Source organism: Urocitellus parryii, chromosome 5, assembly GCF_045843805.1.
Source record: "Urocitellus parryii isolate mUroPar1 chromosome 5, mUroPar1.hap1, whole genome shotgun sequence".
NCBI classification, from domain to species: Eukaryota; Metazoa; Chordata; class Mammalia; order Rodentia; family Sciuridae; genus Urocitellus; species Urocitellus parryii.
The window spans coordinates 42519380-42539719 of NC_135535.1; the positions used below are offsets into that span (position 1 = coordinate 42519380).

At 34.1% G+C, this 20340-nt stretch overlaps 1 protein-coding gene and 1 pseudogene across 9 annotated transcripts in view; one reads left to right on the forward strand and one right to left on the reverse strand.

Moving 5' to 3' along the window:
• The window catches only part of Kcnc2 (potassium voltage-gated channel subfamily C member 2), a 184148-nt gene that overhangs the window by 66316 nt on the left and 97492 nt on the right, over nucleotides 1–20340 (forward strand). The gene's annotated exons all lie outside the window — the stretch shown is intronic.
• LOC113197140 (protein tyrosine phosphatase type IVA 1 pseudogene) lies at nucleotides 8192–8659 on the reverse strand (annotated as a pseudogene).

Below are 20340 nucleotides of genomic sequence, written 5' to 3' on the forward strand. Positions count from 1 at the left end.
TTGCCTTCTCATAACATGCTGGAGAACCCATGTGGAGAAGAACAGAACTGCTCTGAACATCAGCCCCAGTTTACCATCAGACATGCCAGTGAGACCCTTGTGGACCATCCAAGCCCATTAGATTCACCTGAGGAGTGACCACAAGGGAGACCATTAGAACTTCTCAGCTAACCATAGTCCAAATTGTAGAATTCTGAGTTAATATGTGGTTTTTATTCAGACTCCTACATTTTAGGATGGTTTCTTAGGTAGCAATAGATAACATGTATTTTCATTGACGATCCCCTACCATCATCAATCTTGTGAATCATTTAAGGAGGATACTGTGATCTCGGTTTACCTATGAGGAATCTATAGCTCAAATATGCTTCTAATTTTTCTTTTACTATGATACTTCATTCATCAGCAGGTTTAGAAGAAAAAAAAAAGTCTAAAAATTGTAATTTCACAAGATGCTCCAGGAATTCAGAAAAACTTCTAAGTAAAAGTATGACTCATCTTTCCTGAGTCAAATATTATTTTATTTTATAGTTGAAGAGATAGCTTTGACATATGTCTTCTAAGACTTTGATGCAGAAGAGTTATAACAGTCACCACCAGAAAACATACTTAGAGAAAGAGCAGAAAGACAGAGTGTGGGTAATATTTAGGAATATGAAACAGCAGTTATAATTGAAGTAAAGTCATGCAAAAATGGTTTGTGTGAGAAAACTTTGCACTCAAGTGTGAGCTCCTTTTAAAAGAAGAATTCATATCCTCTCTCCTGGTTGCCTCGAAGCTTCCACCTGCTGCAGCTTTCAAGACAGCGTTGCTCACTGGTCTCCCAGCCAGTGAGGAAGAGCTAAAATTTGGGTTCATGTTTTATTCTTTTTCATTTCACTTCCAAGGCATGGCCTTATTATTTTATCTGGGCCAACTTGGATGCTTGAAATGAATGCTTTATTGTGTGGCAGAATGAAGCGAAGTGAGTTGGTTATTTTAATTCTAAAGAGAACAGAGGCAGTCACGTGGATCTCAAAAAAGTAGACAGTAACTAATGTGATTTATCAGGTCCCTGAGGTCTCTAGGACTTCACTGGAAACTGCTTTCTTTGCTTCGATTTTTCTCAGGTGAGCGGCCTTCTTGAACTGGTATTCCATTTTCTTAAAAGAATAAGCATTTTTGATGTCTTAAAGCCTCTTTTGGATTTCTTGTTCAGAGTCAACTCAATAGAAACAATAACAGCATCTTGTTCTTAAACTTTATTGTGCATTTGATCAACTTGGGAACCTATTAAAATATAGACTCTTGCTGAGTGTGGTGGCACATGCCTGTAATCCCAGGGGCTCAGGAGGCTGAGGCAGGAAGATCGTAAGTTCAAAGCCAGCCTCAGCAACTAAATAAAAATAACAAAAAAGGGCTGGGGGTTTGGCTCAGTGCTTAAGCACTCCTGGATTCACTTCCCTGTAGATATACACATATAGACTCTTGCTTTCCTGGGGTCTCCAAGAATCTGTTTTTTCTTTCAATATATATTTTACACAAGTAGCCAAGTGGTTCTGAAAGAGGTGGCCTAAATTTATACCTTGTAACCTCCGGCCTATTTTTACTGTCATTCTCCTCTTCCACATGGGATTGTTAATTCACATATATGTATAAAAGATATTTTAAGACCAAAGTTAAAGTCAGTGAGAACAATTAGTGGTGGAGTATTTTGTGGGTACAAGATAAATCAATGAGTCTGTTTACAGTGGTCTTTTCACCTTTCCTAAAAGCAAAATACAACATCAAGAAATTCAGAGTTGCTATGCTGAAGAATTAAGAAATACTCCAGAGATTTAACAAGTAAGTCAACCTTAGTCCCAGAAAGTGTGAATGTGCAAATGGGAATTTTTTGGCTCAACTATTTCACAGATTTGTCACTCACAGGTTGAAAATTAATTTTGGAAAGAAAATATTACAATTAAACCTGTGTGTATTATTTAAAAAAACAGAATTATAAGGAGTCTGTTAATGTCAATACCCCTGAGTCAGTCAACCCTAAGGCACACCACGTGTGACAGGTGATTAACGACAGCCCTTCTAAGCAGCCACTATGTTCCCACAGTGGGCTTTCAGTGGTGTTCAGAATCTTGATGAATCAGATTTTTCTCTTTAGGAAACAAACTCAATTCTGTATTTTTTTGGTTGTTGTTTTTGAAATTTTGACTGAAATAAAATGTACACTGCTAGAAAGCACACTTTTATGTATTAAGATCAAATCAGAGGTTTTGGTACTTTGTTCCTTCCAAGTCTGAAGTCTCTAGAATATGTGATGGTGATTAATATTTGTTGGAAGTGTGAAATAAGGAAGGGAATTTAATTTGACTCTGTGTCTTATTTATATCCTTTTTTGGTCTCAGATGTCATATTGACTCTAAAGTTTTCCTCACTCAGACATATGGATGATCTGTTTTGAAATATTTAATCATTAAGATCCACATAAATACAGTTATTTGAGAGAAAATATTTACTACTCCTATTATTAATAGATGTGATCATGCCATCAAGTTTCTTCCATCCTGTTTTTTCATAACATACAGCATAATTTCATAACTATCATAATTAGTCCATTTCTTCTTTGGTTTGACAAAGAATTTTATTATAAAAGATATATTACAGGTAGACTTATAAAAAGTCTTTATATGTACATATATATATGTTTATATATATATTATATATATATACACACACATACATACACATATATAATAGTTAAAATATATGTATCAGTACATTATATGAGATTTTCTAAGCGATATTTGCAGAGTATTATGCAAAAAGAATTGAAGATGAAATCCTTGAGGAATTGGTTTTCATAAGCAAAAACAAAAAAAATCACTGACAGAGATGTAAAAGAAACAATTAAGTGGGAGAGAGTGAGTGATGCAGTTGTTTGAGAGCCAAAGAGAAGGGGAAAAAAAGAAACCCTAAAACTGATTTAGCAAGTGTTGATCACGTGACCTCAGCAAAGCAATTTTCAGGAGAAACTACTTCTAAGTGGGTTGAAGAAAGGAGAGGAGAAATTGGAAGATTTGCTACAGTGGCTGTATTTACAGGTTTGATGGATAAGGAAAGAGGAGATAAAGTCAGGGTGCCCGGAAATGCCCTGGTGGGAGCGTTCAGAATAAAGCAAAGACTGCTTAATTGTAAAGAATGGGAGAGACCTGGGTTTAACTGTAGGCTGCAGAGCAGGTGAGATGGGACCGAAAGGTTGAATATGTAGAAGAAAGAAAACTAATAGATGGAGTGGAGTCCGGATGATATGAGAGACTTTGCATTGTGTGTTTAAATTGAAGGATTAATTTTAACTGGAAGGGCACCTTTGCTCTGAAATTACAGAAAAGGAGTAGAGGGTAAGTGTGATGTACAGGAAGAAATACTCTGAACTCTTCTTCAATAGATTACAAACCTGTCAAAGAAAGAGATCACCTTAAATTAGAGGATGGTCATGTTCCGGGTTCATGTAAGGTGACAAATATACCACACGATGGGTGACTGGAGATGGAACTTATAATGAAACTATTATTCTAAAGAGCTAAGAGAACCATTGATCTGAAGGAATAAGTGGGCAGAGAATTACATCCATTGCTATAGTCACCAATTCTGTAAGGTGTGAAGGAGAGAGAGGAGGCCATTAGTCAGAGAACTAATATAGAATGCTCTTACATTTCTCTGAGTTTCATAATAAAACTTCATTAGAAGGTCTGCAATGACAGAACTGTTATTATAACATAAATATTATATACTGATTTATAAAATCCCTCTTGGACTAAAAACATTTATTTTTAAAAGTAGAGTTTGGATATAGGCATTTATTTAACTATCTGTTTCTCTTATTTTATCTAGAAAGAACTTAAGGGCAATATTAAGAAAGTTGTCTATTGAGTCTTCATGTAGGAAATGTTTAAATCTGTGATTGACATAACACAGGACAGCCCTATAACAAACAGGGACACATTACTTTAACTACCATCATTATCACATCCACACACAGCTGTGAATACATAATGGTCAGGGATTCAGAAGTGGGTTTTTTTTCTTTTTTTTCTTACACTTTTTGCCAGAAACAAATACCTGGAATGTTGCCTAATGAACTAAGCTATTTTCCATCTGTTTTGTCCTGAACTGATTTCCATTTGCTGTGTAACTGTTGATAAGGATTGTGAAGGGAACAGGAATTTGTACCCTAAGTCATAAGAATCAATAAAATCTTGGCTTAGTGACTTGGGCTATATAACATTTGAGAGTATAAATAGGAAAATATTTTGTATTTATTTAGAGTAAAATTATATCATATTGGTCATAAATGAATTTACTAAAAGTCATTCTTTTTTATGAATGTAATTATAATCATTTAAAACCTGGTTAATTAAACTAACTAGGGAGAGCTCTAGCTTGAATTAGAATTCTGGAACATTTAAAGCAAATATGATTTTTTTAACTTGCAAATGTACATTGCATTGCATATTATGCTAAAACTGTTTTTAAGAGTAGGCTTTAGCAGTATGGGGATTCCTTGGAAAGCTGGGTATGGAACCCCTATTTGACCCAGCTAATTCCTCTTCTCGGTCTATACTCAGAGGACTTAAAAATAGCATACTATAGGGACACAGCCAATCAATTTGTTTTATAGCAGCACAATTCGAAATAGCTAGACTGTGGAGCCAACCTAGATGCCCTTTAATGGATGAATGGATAAAAAAAATGTGGCATTTATACACAATGGAATATTACTCAGCAATAAAAAATAACAAGATCATGGCATTTGCAGGGAAATGGATGGCATTAGAGCAGATTATGCTAAGTGAAGTTAGCCAATCCCAAAAAACAAATGCCGAATGTCTTCTCTGATGTAAGGGGGGTGACACAAAATGGGGTAGGGAGGAAGAGCATGAGAAGAAGACTACCTCTAGATAGGGAAGAGAGGTGGGAGGGAAAGGAAAGGAGAAAGGGAATTGCATGGAAGATGGAAGGAGACCTCATTGTTATACAGAATACATGTATGAAGATGTGAGAAAAAAAAATTGTGTGACCTTAGATTGGGTAGAAAGAAGTGATGGGAATGGAGGGGAGGAGAAGGGGGGAAAGGAAGGACAGTAGAATGAAATAGACATTATTATTGCTGTGTGTATATACGTCACTACATGACCAAAGTGATTCTGCAACCTGTACACTCAGAATAATGAGAAATTATATCCCATCTGATTCAAATGTATGATATGTCAAGGTCATTTTACTGTCATGTGTAACTCATTAAAACAAATTTAAAAAAGTAGGTTTTAGGAAACCTTATTATACATATAATTATATAATTAATTATCTGTGAATAGATGTTTCTAGAAGGGCTGATAACAACTGCTTTAAAAGAGTCTCAAATCTTATTGCTTTGCAGAATGTAACATTTGATTCATGTATGAAAAGAGAATAATAGAATAATAACGTTCTCTTTCCCTTGGTAGATCTGTAGATGTTAGGGCCAGTAACATTACTATAAAAATTAGTGGTACGTAAAAACATCTTCCAACACTTAGACATTTAAGCACTTCCAAGTCATAACAAAAACTGCCATGCCTATTTTTCTGTGATCCCAACATCACATTAAAAGGAACAATTTATGTTTAGTTGAACCATATTATTCTCGTTTTGGTGAATCCAGACATACCTTCTGTGCTGCAAAGAAGCCTGTGTGTCTCCATATTATTCATCGGCCTTCATGGTGTGAGTAGAAAATGCAACATAATTATATCTTTGGAGTATGAAATTACTTTATTAGGCATGCATTCACTTAATATCATCATAGACAGTTCATTATGCTTTAATTTTAACTATACAAGTTTAAATGGATAATGACTGACCTGTGAAGTGACTCTAACAACGGCCCAGGTACATTTTAATCACCTTCAGAGACAATAATAGGCAGACTACTTTTAATTTGTGTGACATGGTTCAGGTTTTTATACATATTGCATATCATTATACACTTTTGAGGAATACAAGATAACTTTTAATCAACACCCTCTGATAGGCACTATGACATCTTATTCCACCAATGATCACTTTTGCTTATTCCCACTATTTTGTTTGAAGCAAGAACCTTGTCTGTTTCATTACTCCATTGCTATGGTATAGTTTCTTGCATAGGTAAGTGTTGTATAATACTTATTTGATGAATTAAATCATTGTCTTATCCAAAAATTAAATTTAAGTTTATCTAGAAGCAGAACCAGAATCCATTTCTTTTATTTTGTATCTTATGTACTTCCTTTCTCTCTGGACAATTTCCCCCACTGTCTGACTTTCAAAGAGTGCTTTTAATGCTAACTAAATTTCCAGGTGGACCTTAGTAACTGGTCTTTAATTGATGAAGAACTCTTACAAAGAAAGTAGAGGTATTTAGTTAGTCGTCTCAACTGAAGGAAAACTAAAGGAAGGTATCGAATTCTACATTGGTAATATGAATGGTTGTTTGGGGAAGGTTTTCCTGCAAGTCTTAGGGTAAGTTTTAGAGTTGGTTTTAAGGGATTTTTGTAAATTTTCAACTCCTGGAAATCACTAGAAATTCAGTGGATGTTTACCTGCCCTGACTGATGGGGAAGTAATGCCACTGCGCCTCTACCAGTTTACAGATTACCATACAAACGCTACTCAGTCATTATCAGGTACTCAGTTAAAATATTTTTCAGTTACACATTTCTCAATTTGTACTTTATCTAGTAGTCAGATCTTCAAGATATTTTCAAATATAAAAGATTTCTATTGAATAAAAATCTTTTCCTCATCTATAAAATGTGTCTGAATTACTTGATTTGAAATTGTTAGCTCTTATATAGTCTTTTTTTTTTTTGCATTACATTATTTATTTAGATGTTTAAGCTCTTGCACTGAGTTTTTACAAGCTGGTGAACATTGACAAATTATTTCTCCCACAGAACTATAACCACATATTCCCAGACAGTACAAACATATGGTTGAACTAACATTAATACACATCACCATTTTATCAATTACATAATAAAACAAACTTATCAAGTATCCAAATATTAAGTTACACAGCTCAAAAGGCAGATAAAATATTAGATGACTGCTCAATTCATTAGCAGAAACTCACTTTTTTTTTTTTTTGTAAGAGGTTGGGAATAAAAGAAAAAAATCACACTTCAAACCGGAAAAAAAAAAGAGTTGATTATGAAAAAAATTTTAGAACTTTTATCATTAAGAATTGTTTTAGCTACAATAACAGAGCATCTCTAACTTTTAAAAAATATTTAATAAATTAAAGAGCATATATTCTACAGGTTCTGCATGAGACAAAGGCAACATTTTACTAAAAATATTTAAGAGCCCCCTCCCCTTTTTTTTTCAGGCCGGCCCTGTTAAGTTGCTCCTCAAGGTGCAAATGTTAATTAACTGTAAGTTTTTTTGTTTTTTTTTTTTTTTTTTGGTCTGGGGACTTAAAGACATGTGCTTCTATAAAAACTTAGGTTTTCAAAATGGTGGTTTCCCATAACAGCAAAAAATCAGACTTATAGAAAGATATTAAATAATTGCTGTAAGACTTGGTAAAAATTAAACAACAAACAAATCAAATCCCAAACAAACAAAAAAACCCAATAGGTGAAAGTAAACCTGATGTATGAATGTGGGAGATGTAAACATAAAATGAGCAGGCAAATAATCATATAGGCTCTATAATGTTTGAAATGACTGAAGGGATAAATCACATAAGGTCTAGAGTGTTCTTAGTTCCTGGAATTTTGGTTTTGTATGATACTAAAAATATATAAGTATTGTGCTGGGTATTTTGGCACCTAATATTTCTAAATTTCTTCTATAAGATTCGGGCATGGAAATGGATTCAAAGATATTAACTCAGTACTCCATGATTTCAGGAAGAAAAAAAAAAAACACGTCAACTGTTACAAACTATAAACACACTTTAAATTGTGAACAGCAAGAATCTTTTTGCTAAGTGTCTGAACAAGTTGATCATAACCCAAACACAGAGATTGAAATTTTGTCAAGATTGTGGCCTAGTCAAACTGCTTTCCAATACTCCTACGGAAGCTTCATCAGACTTATTCACCACACCAACATGCTGTCTGATATGTACTACAAGTTAGGTACTGTCTTAAGTTCCACTTCCAAGGCAATAGCATCAGGTGCCCAAGTTTTATTGAAGGTAACAGTTGTTTCTATGACCATTGGAGTCTTTGAAGCACAGCCGCATGTTAGGACAATACTTCTCCAAATACAAAAGTTTGCTTGCTGTTAAAAGTTCCACGCCGCTTTTGTCTTATGAATTGTACAGCATCTTTATATTTCATTCCGCCTTCAAATCAATGCCAGGGCAACAAGCACTGGAGTTTTCCCAAGGCCTGCAACACAATGAACAGCAATACAACAACCAGGTTCTTTGCGATACTTAATTTTTACAAGACTTAACCAGTTATGGACAATTTGGTTGGATGGTGATGCACCATCATCAAAAGGCCAATCAGGAACATGGATGCCTTCTTTCTCCACAAGAGTAGTGTCATAGGTTGCTTCACAAGGTTGCATTGGTTGGATTGTGTGTAATAAGAAATCTCATGTTCTTGTATAGAACTTCCACAGGAGCAGAGCGGTTCATTCGAGCCATGTTAATTTAGTTAAAAAACACTCAATAGGGTTATAAAAGAATTTAAAAACCTGAATACAGAAATGATGCAAAGTAACTGAAGTTTACTTCAATAGACTCCACTTGATATTCTCAGTGCTTCGGGTATGAAGTTGGGAGAAATGGGAAATGAAGTGAGCCTCCTAACAAGAAGCAGCAATTCTTTAATCCAGTAATACTGAGGCAATAGAAAGGAAGTGCACTGAGGTTTACCCCATCCAGGTCAGAACTCTTGTAAAATGCTCAGTGGATTTTCAATTCAATAGGTCTGTGTCCAGGTTAACCACTCTTATGGGGGCCTCTTGGTGGAGTAGTAATGAATTTCTACAGTTCACTTGTCTGCAAAGAGGTCGTGCTGTGCCTGTAATCTCCACTGCCCTTCAGAAATTCCATAAATGTGTGACCAAGAACACAACAGAACTGAGGAATATGTTTACTCATTGAAGATTGTGGCCTAATCATACAACCGGTCCCAAAGCGGTGGCAGTGCAGGTGGCAGCAGGCGCACCTCTTATATATTCTTTAAAAAAGAAAATATTAATTTAATAAGTGTTATTACTGAGAATAAATCTAAATCTACTTCTTTTCTTAATGGATAAAGTCAGGAAGTCATTTATAACTGAAAAAAAAATGCCTGTTTTGTTAGGTAGTTGAAGAACTTGGAAGAGTAAAAGCTAGTAAAATAGAAAAAACAAAAATTTCACTCTTGGATATTATGAATGCAGTGCTACTGAAATTCTCATTATTTGTTTAAGAGGTCATGATTTGTGGATGGATGTCTCCACGGGCTTTAGACATGTTGAAAATCTTTAAAGGAGCTTTGCAACAAGAAATGAATGGTTGATAAGTCAGGAAAAGGTTTTTGTACTCTGGTTTCAGTATAATTTGAACTCACTTTCCTTTGATAAGAGACAAAAGTATAGATCAGGATCAGGAAGCTAATTCTGAAGCAGGTCTTAACTTACAGTGAAATCTTGCAGTTTGAGGTATTATTCATCCTCTATCATATAGTCTTTATTTTATTTTTATCCAGAATTTCAATGAAAATGTAGTTTTCCCACTAACAAGAGGGGAAGAGAAGGGCTTATTTTAAAATTCTATGTTAACTTTTGTGTAAGTATCTACTCAAGTAAAAGTCACTTTTTAATTTTTTTTCTTCAAAGATGTTAACATTCTCTGCAAGCATCCTGACTCTTCTACCTGAACTTCACAAAGGGACTCAAGAGAGATGAAAGAAGTAGATCTGCACTAGTTTCAAGGAAGATTTTTGATGGATCCATAATTACATTGTGCTTCAGTTCAAACAGGAGAGCCAACAACTGGGCAATTATTATGACACGAAAGTTACATGTGGATGATGACTTAGATTAGTTTAGAAGGAATGAAAAATCAATGGATTGCCAAATTTCAACTTCTTTCTATTGTGTAAATGTGGGATTACCAAATAAAATATAGTGGCTGTGAATGTCAAAGAGAAATATTTTGGGATCATAATATGTTTAGTTGGATGTCATATAGCCACCTTACCTTACTCTAATGTGATATATTTAGTTTCTTTCTCCATAAAATTCCTCTTCTTTATGCTTTTCTTACTGTTATGCTTGAAAAAATCACCATCTATATTCTTAAGCTACAAAACCCAGCATCATCAACAACTCCTTCATGTTGTTTTTCAAATTCAGTGGAATACTCAGCAGAGTGAAGCTCTTTCTAGAGTTGTTTTTAAATGCAGTTCTTCACCATTTCAATAATTTTCCTCCTGTTTCTGCCTCTCATCATTTTCTTTTTAAATTATCTTTCATTGCTACATGGTTATTTTAAAAATTATGTAGTTATATAATTTAATAATTACATAAATATTATATAAATTATATAATTATGTAAAATCATAATTATAATCTATAGTTATATAAAGTTATATAAATAAATTGTGTAGTTTAGTTTAGTTACAGTAATATAATTAATTATGTCCCTTTCTTAAAAAAAAACTAAAGCTAAAAAATATAGTAGACATAATTCCTTGAATGGTGTTTATGATTTCTGCCTTACAAATTTCATTTTCCAAACCCATTTTCACTTTTTTTTCTTTTGTGGTGTTAAGAATTAAGACCATTTAAGTGTTATGGGGATTCCTCAGAAAACTTGGAATGGAACCACCATTTGACCTAACCATCTCATTCCACAGTTTATACCCCAAAGAGTTAAAATCAGCATACTAGAGTGACACAGCCACGTGAATGTTTATAGCAGCTCAACTCACAATAACTATACTATGGAATCAACTTAGGTGTCCTTTATCAGATGAATGTATAATGAAAATGTTATATATATATATATATATATATATATATATATATAATATACAAAGGAATATTACTCAGCCTTAAATAAGAATGAAATGATGACATTTGCCAGTATGGATGGAGCTGATAATAAGCCAATTACAAAAAACCAAAGGCCAAATGTTTTCTCTGATATTCAGATACTAATTCACAATAAGGGATAGGGCTAGGGAAGAATAGACATACTTTAGATTAGGTAGAGGGGAGTGAAGGGAGGGGAAGTAGTATGGTGGTAAGGACAGCAGAATGAATCAGACATTATTACTCCGTACATAAGTGACTACATCATGTACAATTAGAAGCCGAAAGTGCATTCTACTGTCATTTAGAACTAATTAGAACAAATAAAAGATAAATTTAGAATGTGAATATCCCCAAATTTATTAAAGAAATTGAATTTAGACTTAAAATCTTCTTGCCAAGAAAATCTCTGGCCTAGATGCCTTCACTGATAGATTCTAGCAAACAATTTTCAAAGAAATAATAACAGTTCTTCAAAAACTCTTACAAAAAGCAGAAGTGGAAATGCTTCTGAACTCATTGTATGGTTTTATTGTGATTTGAAATCAGAGCTCTTACAAGATATGAAAACTACAAATCAATATCACTTATGAACATAGACTTGAAAACAACTATTACATATTAGCAAATAGAATTTAACAATATATAAAAAGCATAATATATATTGATCATTGGGTTTGATTCTAGAAATACAAATTAGATTTGTTTAGTATGGAAACCAATGTAATTGACCAATTCATTGTATTAACAAAGTAACAAAGGAAAACAATGTAATATTCGCAGAGTAAGCCAGAGAGGAGGAAGAAAAGAAAAGAAAAGAAGTAAGGAAGGGAGGTGTTAAGGTCTGTAAATAAGTCAAAAATAACACCTGGTATTTTGCCAGACAAATGTTAGAGTTCGTAAACAAGTCTGGATGGTGCCTGGCAAAATGTCAGAGGGAGTGGTTTGAGAAGTAACAAAAGTGAGCCATTAAGTGTGGAGATTCCTTATTGGTTGATTGATGTATCTAGTTTATGCTAATTAAGATAAGCTGTGCAAAATGTATAAATAGCTCTGTTGCCCTACAATAAATGGCTCCCATTCCTACTGTATCAACGTGCACAAGTTATTCGTCACCCCCCCCCCCCCCCCCCCCGTTATTTTGCTGCAGCCGGACTGCGGCAGAGAGGGAGGGAAGGAGAGAGGGAGGGAGGGAATTATGACTCTATAATACAAGTTCCTACAAGCTAGGAATAAAAGGGAACATCCTCCATCAGGGTGAGTGAAAAAACCCTAACATCACTCTCAATGGTAAAAAATCTGAATGCTTTCCCCTCAGATGGGTAACAGTTCCCTTTGACCACTTCAATATTTTATCTTGGAGGAAGGCTGGCCTGGTTCAGTTAATTGTAGGGGAATTATCCGGCCATCTGACTCAGCCACTGCAGGAGACTGGTATGGAGTTCCTATAGTGCCATGTTTTATTTATTTATTTTTCCAGTCTTCTCCCTAAAAGAATGCATTACATTGAATGATAGAAAAGATCTTCATTTGTCTTTTTTTTTTGTCTTTATTTGTCTCTCCAAGCCTCTTTCCACCTTCCTTTTTCTTATATTTTCTTATATTCTAGAAGGTCTATAATGGGCTACATTCTTTTGTATCCCAGCAGAATTCTGCAGTTGGAAAAAGTGCCAGGAGACCAGGAGACGAGAGGTGTCTGTACTGACTCCTCTGTCTTCTTCCTCACTGGATCTTAAATTGGCAATGGCTATCGTCCTTGAACAAAGGCTGCATCTCAAGAGCTACAGCTCTCCCTGGTGACTGTCACCCTCATTTGTCTCATAGGCCTAGGGATGGTATTCACTTTCCACCATGAATGCTCCTTGGTTATTTACCATCACTCATTGGTTTCCTTAATCTTCTTCACACGTCTATGAATAACACCTCATTTCTTTACTAAATGATCCTCACTAATCAATGTTTGAATGGGCCATCTAACTTATACAGAGATAAATTAGAATGTCATCTAGTTGATATGCAGAGAGACTAAATTCAATTTCAAATACATCTGAGCCATGTTGGTTTTGCTATTTTTCATATGAAAATATGATGGAAGAATGAAGATGTAAGTAAATATATTAATTCCATGAAACTTTTCCCAACTTGCTAGCCAACAGAGTTTCTGGAGTCAGTTCCTTCTTATAGTTGTGTTTTTCCCCCGTGTTCTCTCTACCTATTGTTTGTTGTTATGCTGTTGAACCAACATATAGTTTCTTCACTTAGTTTATGTCTGTTATCTTTTTACATATAGAATGATTACTGACTTGGTCTTCATGGTCCAAGTGATACATGGACCATGGACTTAATGGTTCAGTGGTAAATGTGCAATGTAGTTGTGCTTTCAGGAGAAAATTTAAAACATTTTTACTTTTTTGCATTTAGTTTGTAGTATATAGTCTATTTCTGCTAATTATGTTCAAGTTGAACTTTACCGAATCAATGTGTTTCCTCAATACTTCTCTAAATATGATGAAAAACATTGTTCATTGGGTTAAATTTTTTCTTTATATTTTAGCAGACTGTGAGAATGCATATTTTAAAGAAAATAGTGAATAATCAATCATAACCACTCCAACATAAACACTAGAAATATCACTTCCCGCATTCATCTAGGAGAGCTAGCAATTTATTATAGATGAATTTAAAAAATGCTAATTTAAGTAAACCTTCCCATGTATCTTGAGTGGACCTGAGGGGAGTACACTCTCTCTCTCTCACACACACACACACACACACACACACACACACACACACACACATACACACCTGCACACACAGGGTTTTTTAAAAATTGACTTACATAAGAGCAATGTCTTCCCAATATTATTCTAAGGGTTATTGGTGGGGCCCAGATGCATATTAAATCCAGTGCTTACATATCTTTATTTTAGTTGTTTTTACAATTTCATTATTGTTTATCACACATTGTAGTACCCAAAATAGAAATCATATAGATTGAATTTTTTTTTGTAATCAGCATATGATTATTAAATCCTATGAATATTTTCCAAACATCCATCATTAGTATTTAATACAGTTGCATATAAGATATAAATTCTACATTCTAAATAAGTAAATTCAAAAATTACATTGAATTTCATAAAATCTTAAAGTGAATTTTCCATTTTATGCATATGAGAACACTCATATGAAATAGAACTGCTGAACAATAGAAATTGCATCTGTAGTCTGGATTTGAGAATTTAGTATCATGCTAAGATACCTGTAATTTCAGAATCCTTAACCCAACTGTATATAATAAACTTACATTAAAACCTTTGGTTACAAGTAGCTAATTATCAAAAGAACTAATAATAGACTAGAGAAGAGGGTTAGGGGGAGGGCAGAAAGGACAGGAGTGGGGAAATACTGAGGATTGTAATGGAGAAAACTATGTTGTGTGGGTTTATGAATATTTCTAAGTAAACCCCACTATTTTATATAAATATAATGCACTAAAAATAAAAAGAACTATTACATTTTTGGTTTCTGGATAAAAATGAGGTACATAATACATTAAGTAAAATTGGTAGTCAATCTTTCTAGTAACTACCTTTCTTTAGTAACCAAGAATTCATAGTAATTTTGCTTGAAAATTCCAAGCAAATTCACTTAAGAATTAATCAAGCTGAGGACACACAAGTCAATTTGAGAGACGATTATTGAGAAAGGAATGAAAGCAATGCTCAGCAACCAGAAGATCAAGGGGATGTACACTAGTGGGGGAGCTGTCGTGAAATTCATGTTACATTTTCTCATGCGTTTGGTGAAATAATTTCATTGGACTTAATGAATCTATTTTAAAACATACTAATGTATCACTTTGTGAAGAATTATTAGTTGTGTAATATTTTTATACTACACTGAGAATTTACATTCCTGATATAATTTAATTCTCTTAGCATCTCAGAAAAAGGGCATAGAAAAAGCAAGGAAAGGAGGTAGTGCTGGAACCTAGGGTTCATTTCAAAATGCAATGTTGCTAACAACAACTATCTGATTCACTTCCACATAAGGTTATTTTTTTCCTATAACCACAGCCCCTGGCATTCATTAATTTTGTTTTATTCCAATTTTATATAATTTTTATATTAAAATTTATGAGCTATACAAAGCAGTTTTAGAGTAAGCATCCACATACCCATAACTTCAATTCTATCATTCACATTATATTATACTTTGTCTGTCACGTGTCTATTTAACCTTTTTAATCCATCAATCTACTTATTTTTAATACATTTCAAAGTACATTTCAGATAAAAGTACCATCCAGTTAAATACATCAACAAATGCAATATTAAATAGAAATAATTAATATTTGTTTTTTGTTTATCACATATTTATATATGAAGCACTGTGCTAACTAAGCACCTTGCTTGAGGTAGTTGGTGCTTACTTAGCAATTCCCCCAACAAATATATGAAGAAGATATGCTTTTGTTAATTTAGTTTTGCCAATGAAAATGCAGAGCCTTAAAGTGGAGGTATTACTTTCCTGAAGTTATAGTCAGCTATAAAGTTTAAGAAACCTGTGTAAGAGGCGTAATCTTTCTGAGATCATGTCTCTGGGATGGGGCTGATATTTGAACCCAGAAAGTCTGATTTCAGAGACGTGGCTTCTGTATAAATTTTCTGTTGCTTCTGTAATCCATTGTCACGATCTTAGTGGCTAAAATAACATCCACTTACTACCTCATAGTTTCATGGGTCAGGAGTCTATACAGAGATTGGCTATACAAAGATTGGAATCTTTGTTCGAGGTCTCCCAGGATCAAAATTAAAGTGTCACCTCAGTTGAGCTCTATCTTTGGGGAAGAATCACCTCCAGGCTCACTGAGATATTAGATGAATTCATTCCTTGTTTTGTAGAACAGAGTTCCCCTTGTGTTTTATTGCCTGCTGCTTAAGAGAGTACTGTTTCTGCTCCTAGAGTCTGTCTGACTCCCCTTCCAGGGAGTCTAATTCCAGCAATGATAGCATAAGTTATTCTTTCAGGCTTTGAACTCTCTAACTTTTCTTTCTGGCCGTCTCTGCCTTTAGCTAAAGTTCTCTGCTTTTAAGAGCTCATAAGATCAGATTGGATCTATCCATATAATCCAAGATAATCTCCCTGTTTTAAGCCCTATAACCTTAATTACATTTGCAGAATACCTTTTACCAAGGAAGGGAACATGTAAGGTTATAAGTCCGGGGATGTTATTTGGGGAACATTTCTACCCACTGCAACCACAACTATATACTACTGCTTTAAGTAGTCCTTTAGCATTAAAAAAAGTATTTCTGATCATCCAACAATTTTTAAAAGCATACTTTTGCTAATAGCATAAATAAAGTATACTTTGGGAAAATATATAATAAATTATGATTAAGTTCATCTTTTTTTATTTCTGGGAAAAAATTTGAATGTCCCCAATTATATCAAGATATCAATAAAAACTGTAGTCCTCTTTCCTATAAAATGTTTCCTTCTTCATGCAATGAGTCATTTTGTATTTATTTGAGGCGATTTAGCTGACTTTTTCTGGCATGTATGATAATTTGTAATTATATAGTCTTGCTCATTTTGGTGGATAATACATAAAGTGCCATAACTGCTCCCAGGCCTTAAGCCTTTTCTCCACATATGTTTATTCTAGTTATGTCCTGAAGGGTATTTTATACGATCGCATTGGAGCATCCAAATAGCAGTAATTCAGGAGGCATAACAGATGGGACTGATTTGTCTGTGAATGGCAGATGTTGGTCATTCAGTATTGCCAGTGAGCTGATGTGAGCCAAAGGAAAGATTAAATCTGCTCTTCCTTATCTTGTTTTTCTTCCTAATTTTACTATATTCAGCATATACACTGGTTTTTACTATGAGGAGATCCTTCATATGATAAGACAATGCTTTATGATTCAAAAAGTAAAGATACCCAGCTGAGATGAAAAGACTTTGTCCTTTACAAATATGGATCACATGCTTTAAAATTAATTCTTCCTTTTTTTTTAAAGAGAGAGTGAGAGAGGAGAGAGAGAGTGAGAGAGAGAGAGAATTTTTTTTAATATTTATTATTTTTTAGTTCTCGGCGGACACAAACATCTTTGTTGGTATGTGATGCTGAGGATCGAACCCGGGCCACACGCATGTCAGGCAAGCGCGCTACCGCTTGAGCCACATCCCCAGCCCATGAATTAATTCTTAACCACATTCCTACACAAGATTCTTTTTGATGTGTCCCTCACTTTCTATGCTATAATATTTTCTGTAACTACATTAAGAGTATAACTTAGATATCATTCATCTTTATAATCCTTCCATTTCCTAATGCTGGTGTGAGCACAAAGTAGGAAGTTTTTTAAAAATCAATTTTTTGAGGATGTACAGAATGATAAGATTCACTGTGGTGTATTCATATGTGTACATAGGAAAGTTGTGACAGATTCATTCCACTGTCTTTCCTTTTTGATTATTTAGTTTCATCATTCACTCATTTATTTTACAGAGTTATTGTTGATCTTTGTTGTGTTAGTCTAGGTTAGATCCTGCAGTGAGATAGATAAACAGAAATAATTCTCAAAAGTTCATGGACTAGTTGAAAAGAACAATAAGTAAATGCATGATTGATATATAGTTATATGGCTGCCATTGAGGGTATTAAAGAAACATAGAGGAGATCAACATAATTGAGGCTAAAGACTTGAAAGAAATATGTATGTTGTGCCTCTTCATAAAGTCATATGAACTAAGACTCAAAATGTGTTGTGATTAGTGATTTTATACACACACACATGCACACACATGAATAATTTTAGAATAGTGTATAGGACCTATTTTGGAATAGCATTTCATAATTAGGATATTCCTCCCATGTTTAAAACACGACAGGTGATCATAAAGGATAAAGATAAAAAAGATCTATTTCATAGATTGGATTAAGGCTACTGGCATATCATGGTGTTACATAAAATTTAAATAGTTATGTAGACCTAATATTTTGGCACAATGTGTATGAGATTTATATCTGCATATATTTCTGTATATTTATCCAGTCAAGCAAATAAATAAATTACCTATATGTCCTAAATTTATCATCCTTCTAAAATATATTAAGGTACAGCAAGGTCCTAGGCATCATATCATCTCATGAATATTTTGTTGGTATACTGATTACCATGGCCATTTGGAGCACTCCCTCTCTAGAACACACTTTCCATCATTTTCCTGCATGATATTCACATCATGGAAGAGATGAAAATCATTTTATTTCTCCCCCTAGTTCTTTTTCTGCTTTCCCCTCTCACTTTCATCTATTTCTGGTTGTGAAATGGAATACTTCTTGTGTGCCGAGCATGTGGAATGAAAATCAAATGAGTATATATGCACAGCCCTGACTTTAAGGAAATGAGAATGTATGAGAGAGAGAAAAAAATTATAAAAACCAATGAAAGAACACATTTTTAATACTTAGCCCTTGATAAACTAAATGTAGGGAAGGATAAGCCCAGTATTAGTCACTTCATCCATTGAAACACAACAAAACAAAACCCTGGGTATTTGCCTGATTTATTTCCCAGGCTAACTTGGCAATCATAGTCAATCTGATTGGCTGAGGGACAAATCTTCCATCATGTGTTGGTGCCCTGGCTCCTGGCTGTGTAGTGTGCTTGAAGAGAAGTCCATTCCACAGTAGGATCTGCTTGTTTGTATTCATTCACTTGCATTTGAGACTCAGGGCCCCTTTATGACATAGTAGCTTGATGGGAGTTGGGGGTGAAGCACATCACTACTGGACAGAGTAAGTAAGTTATAACTAGCTTATAGGAGTTTCAAGTTGGCACCTTGGTAAACTCAGTATGAACTCTGCTTTAACAGGTTATCCAACCACCTTCTTGGCTTGTCAAAGTCAATGAATATTTTCATATTTGGTAACAACCTAAACTTAGTCTCATTAATCAATATCAATCAAAATGTTGAGAGGCATGAAGTCATGCATCTGATTAGCAGGTGAAAGGCTAATTGTATCTTCTTTGGAGAAAACTGGAAATAAAGCATACATCAGTAGAGAATGGGTCTCTCCGCTCATCAGTATCTGATACTATGCATCTCCTCATGCCTTCCAAATTAATGAGGTCAGACCTTAACTTCTCAGTGAATAAAAACCCTTCTGAGGCTTGAATGCTTATTATTTCCTCTTGTAGGATTTGAATTACAAAACTCCAGGTATGATTTTCTTTTGGTCTCTTGAACAAAGAAGTTTGAGTATGGCTTGAATAAATGTAAAAATCTGCGACTCCTAAGGTGAGAATGTGATCTGCTGTCTTTGTAACAAATTATGCTTTCTTTGTGTCCCTTCTTTGAGTAAGTGCTTGAACTTAAAAGGACAGATTGCTTTTGTACTCCAAATACTCAGTTGTTTTGAACATTTATTTAGTGGGGGTATTTGTTGACTTAAAGTTTTAATTCATTTATAAGATAGGTGTAGGAATCATGGAATAATGAGCAACCTTGAGAGGTCCACATACGATAATGTACACTTCATGCTTTCTTCCTGCATACCAGCTATGAAGCTGGCTGGTGAGAATTTAACTTCTCAACCTTATACAGCTTTCATCACAGTTTTCTGCAGAGAAAAGGCTTGTTTAGACATTCATCTACACATAATTTTATGTTGAATATATTTCTACCTTCAAATGAATAGATTTCTAGACCATAGAGAATTAAACACAAATTGACTTACTACTCTTTTTTGGCTAATTTTGAGTTATTTTTCTTCATTGGTTAATTTTGTGATTGTGGAATATTTTTATTTATCATTTCATGCTCATTTTAAAATCTGTAATGTTAATATTTCCAGATGTAAGATATTATAACAAGAAAAGGGAATCCATTATAAAAAAATAGTAGAAAATAGATTTCAGAGATAGTCTGTAATAAGAATTTTCTATAATATTACATTTGAAACTGAGACACCCTATTTTATTACTAGATGTTTTCATCTGTATACCACTTTCATACTAAAATGTATTCATCATTGTGACCTTGATTAATGGTTTTGGCTTGTTTTTCTTTCTTAGTTTGGAGAGAAGGCTATAGACTTTGTTCCTGTATATGTAGAAACCACGTATAAATCTTTAATATTTTACTTATATATGAGTTTACTTATATATGAGAAGAGGATTCCATTATCAGTTCCATAATTGAGAACTTATTTGAAAAATTACATTGAGATGTGAGGTAAAAATCTCCCCTTGCGATTTCTTTTGATGGGCTCAATCCTCC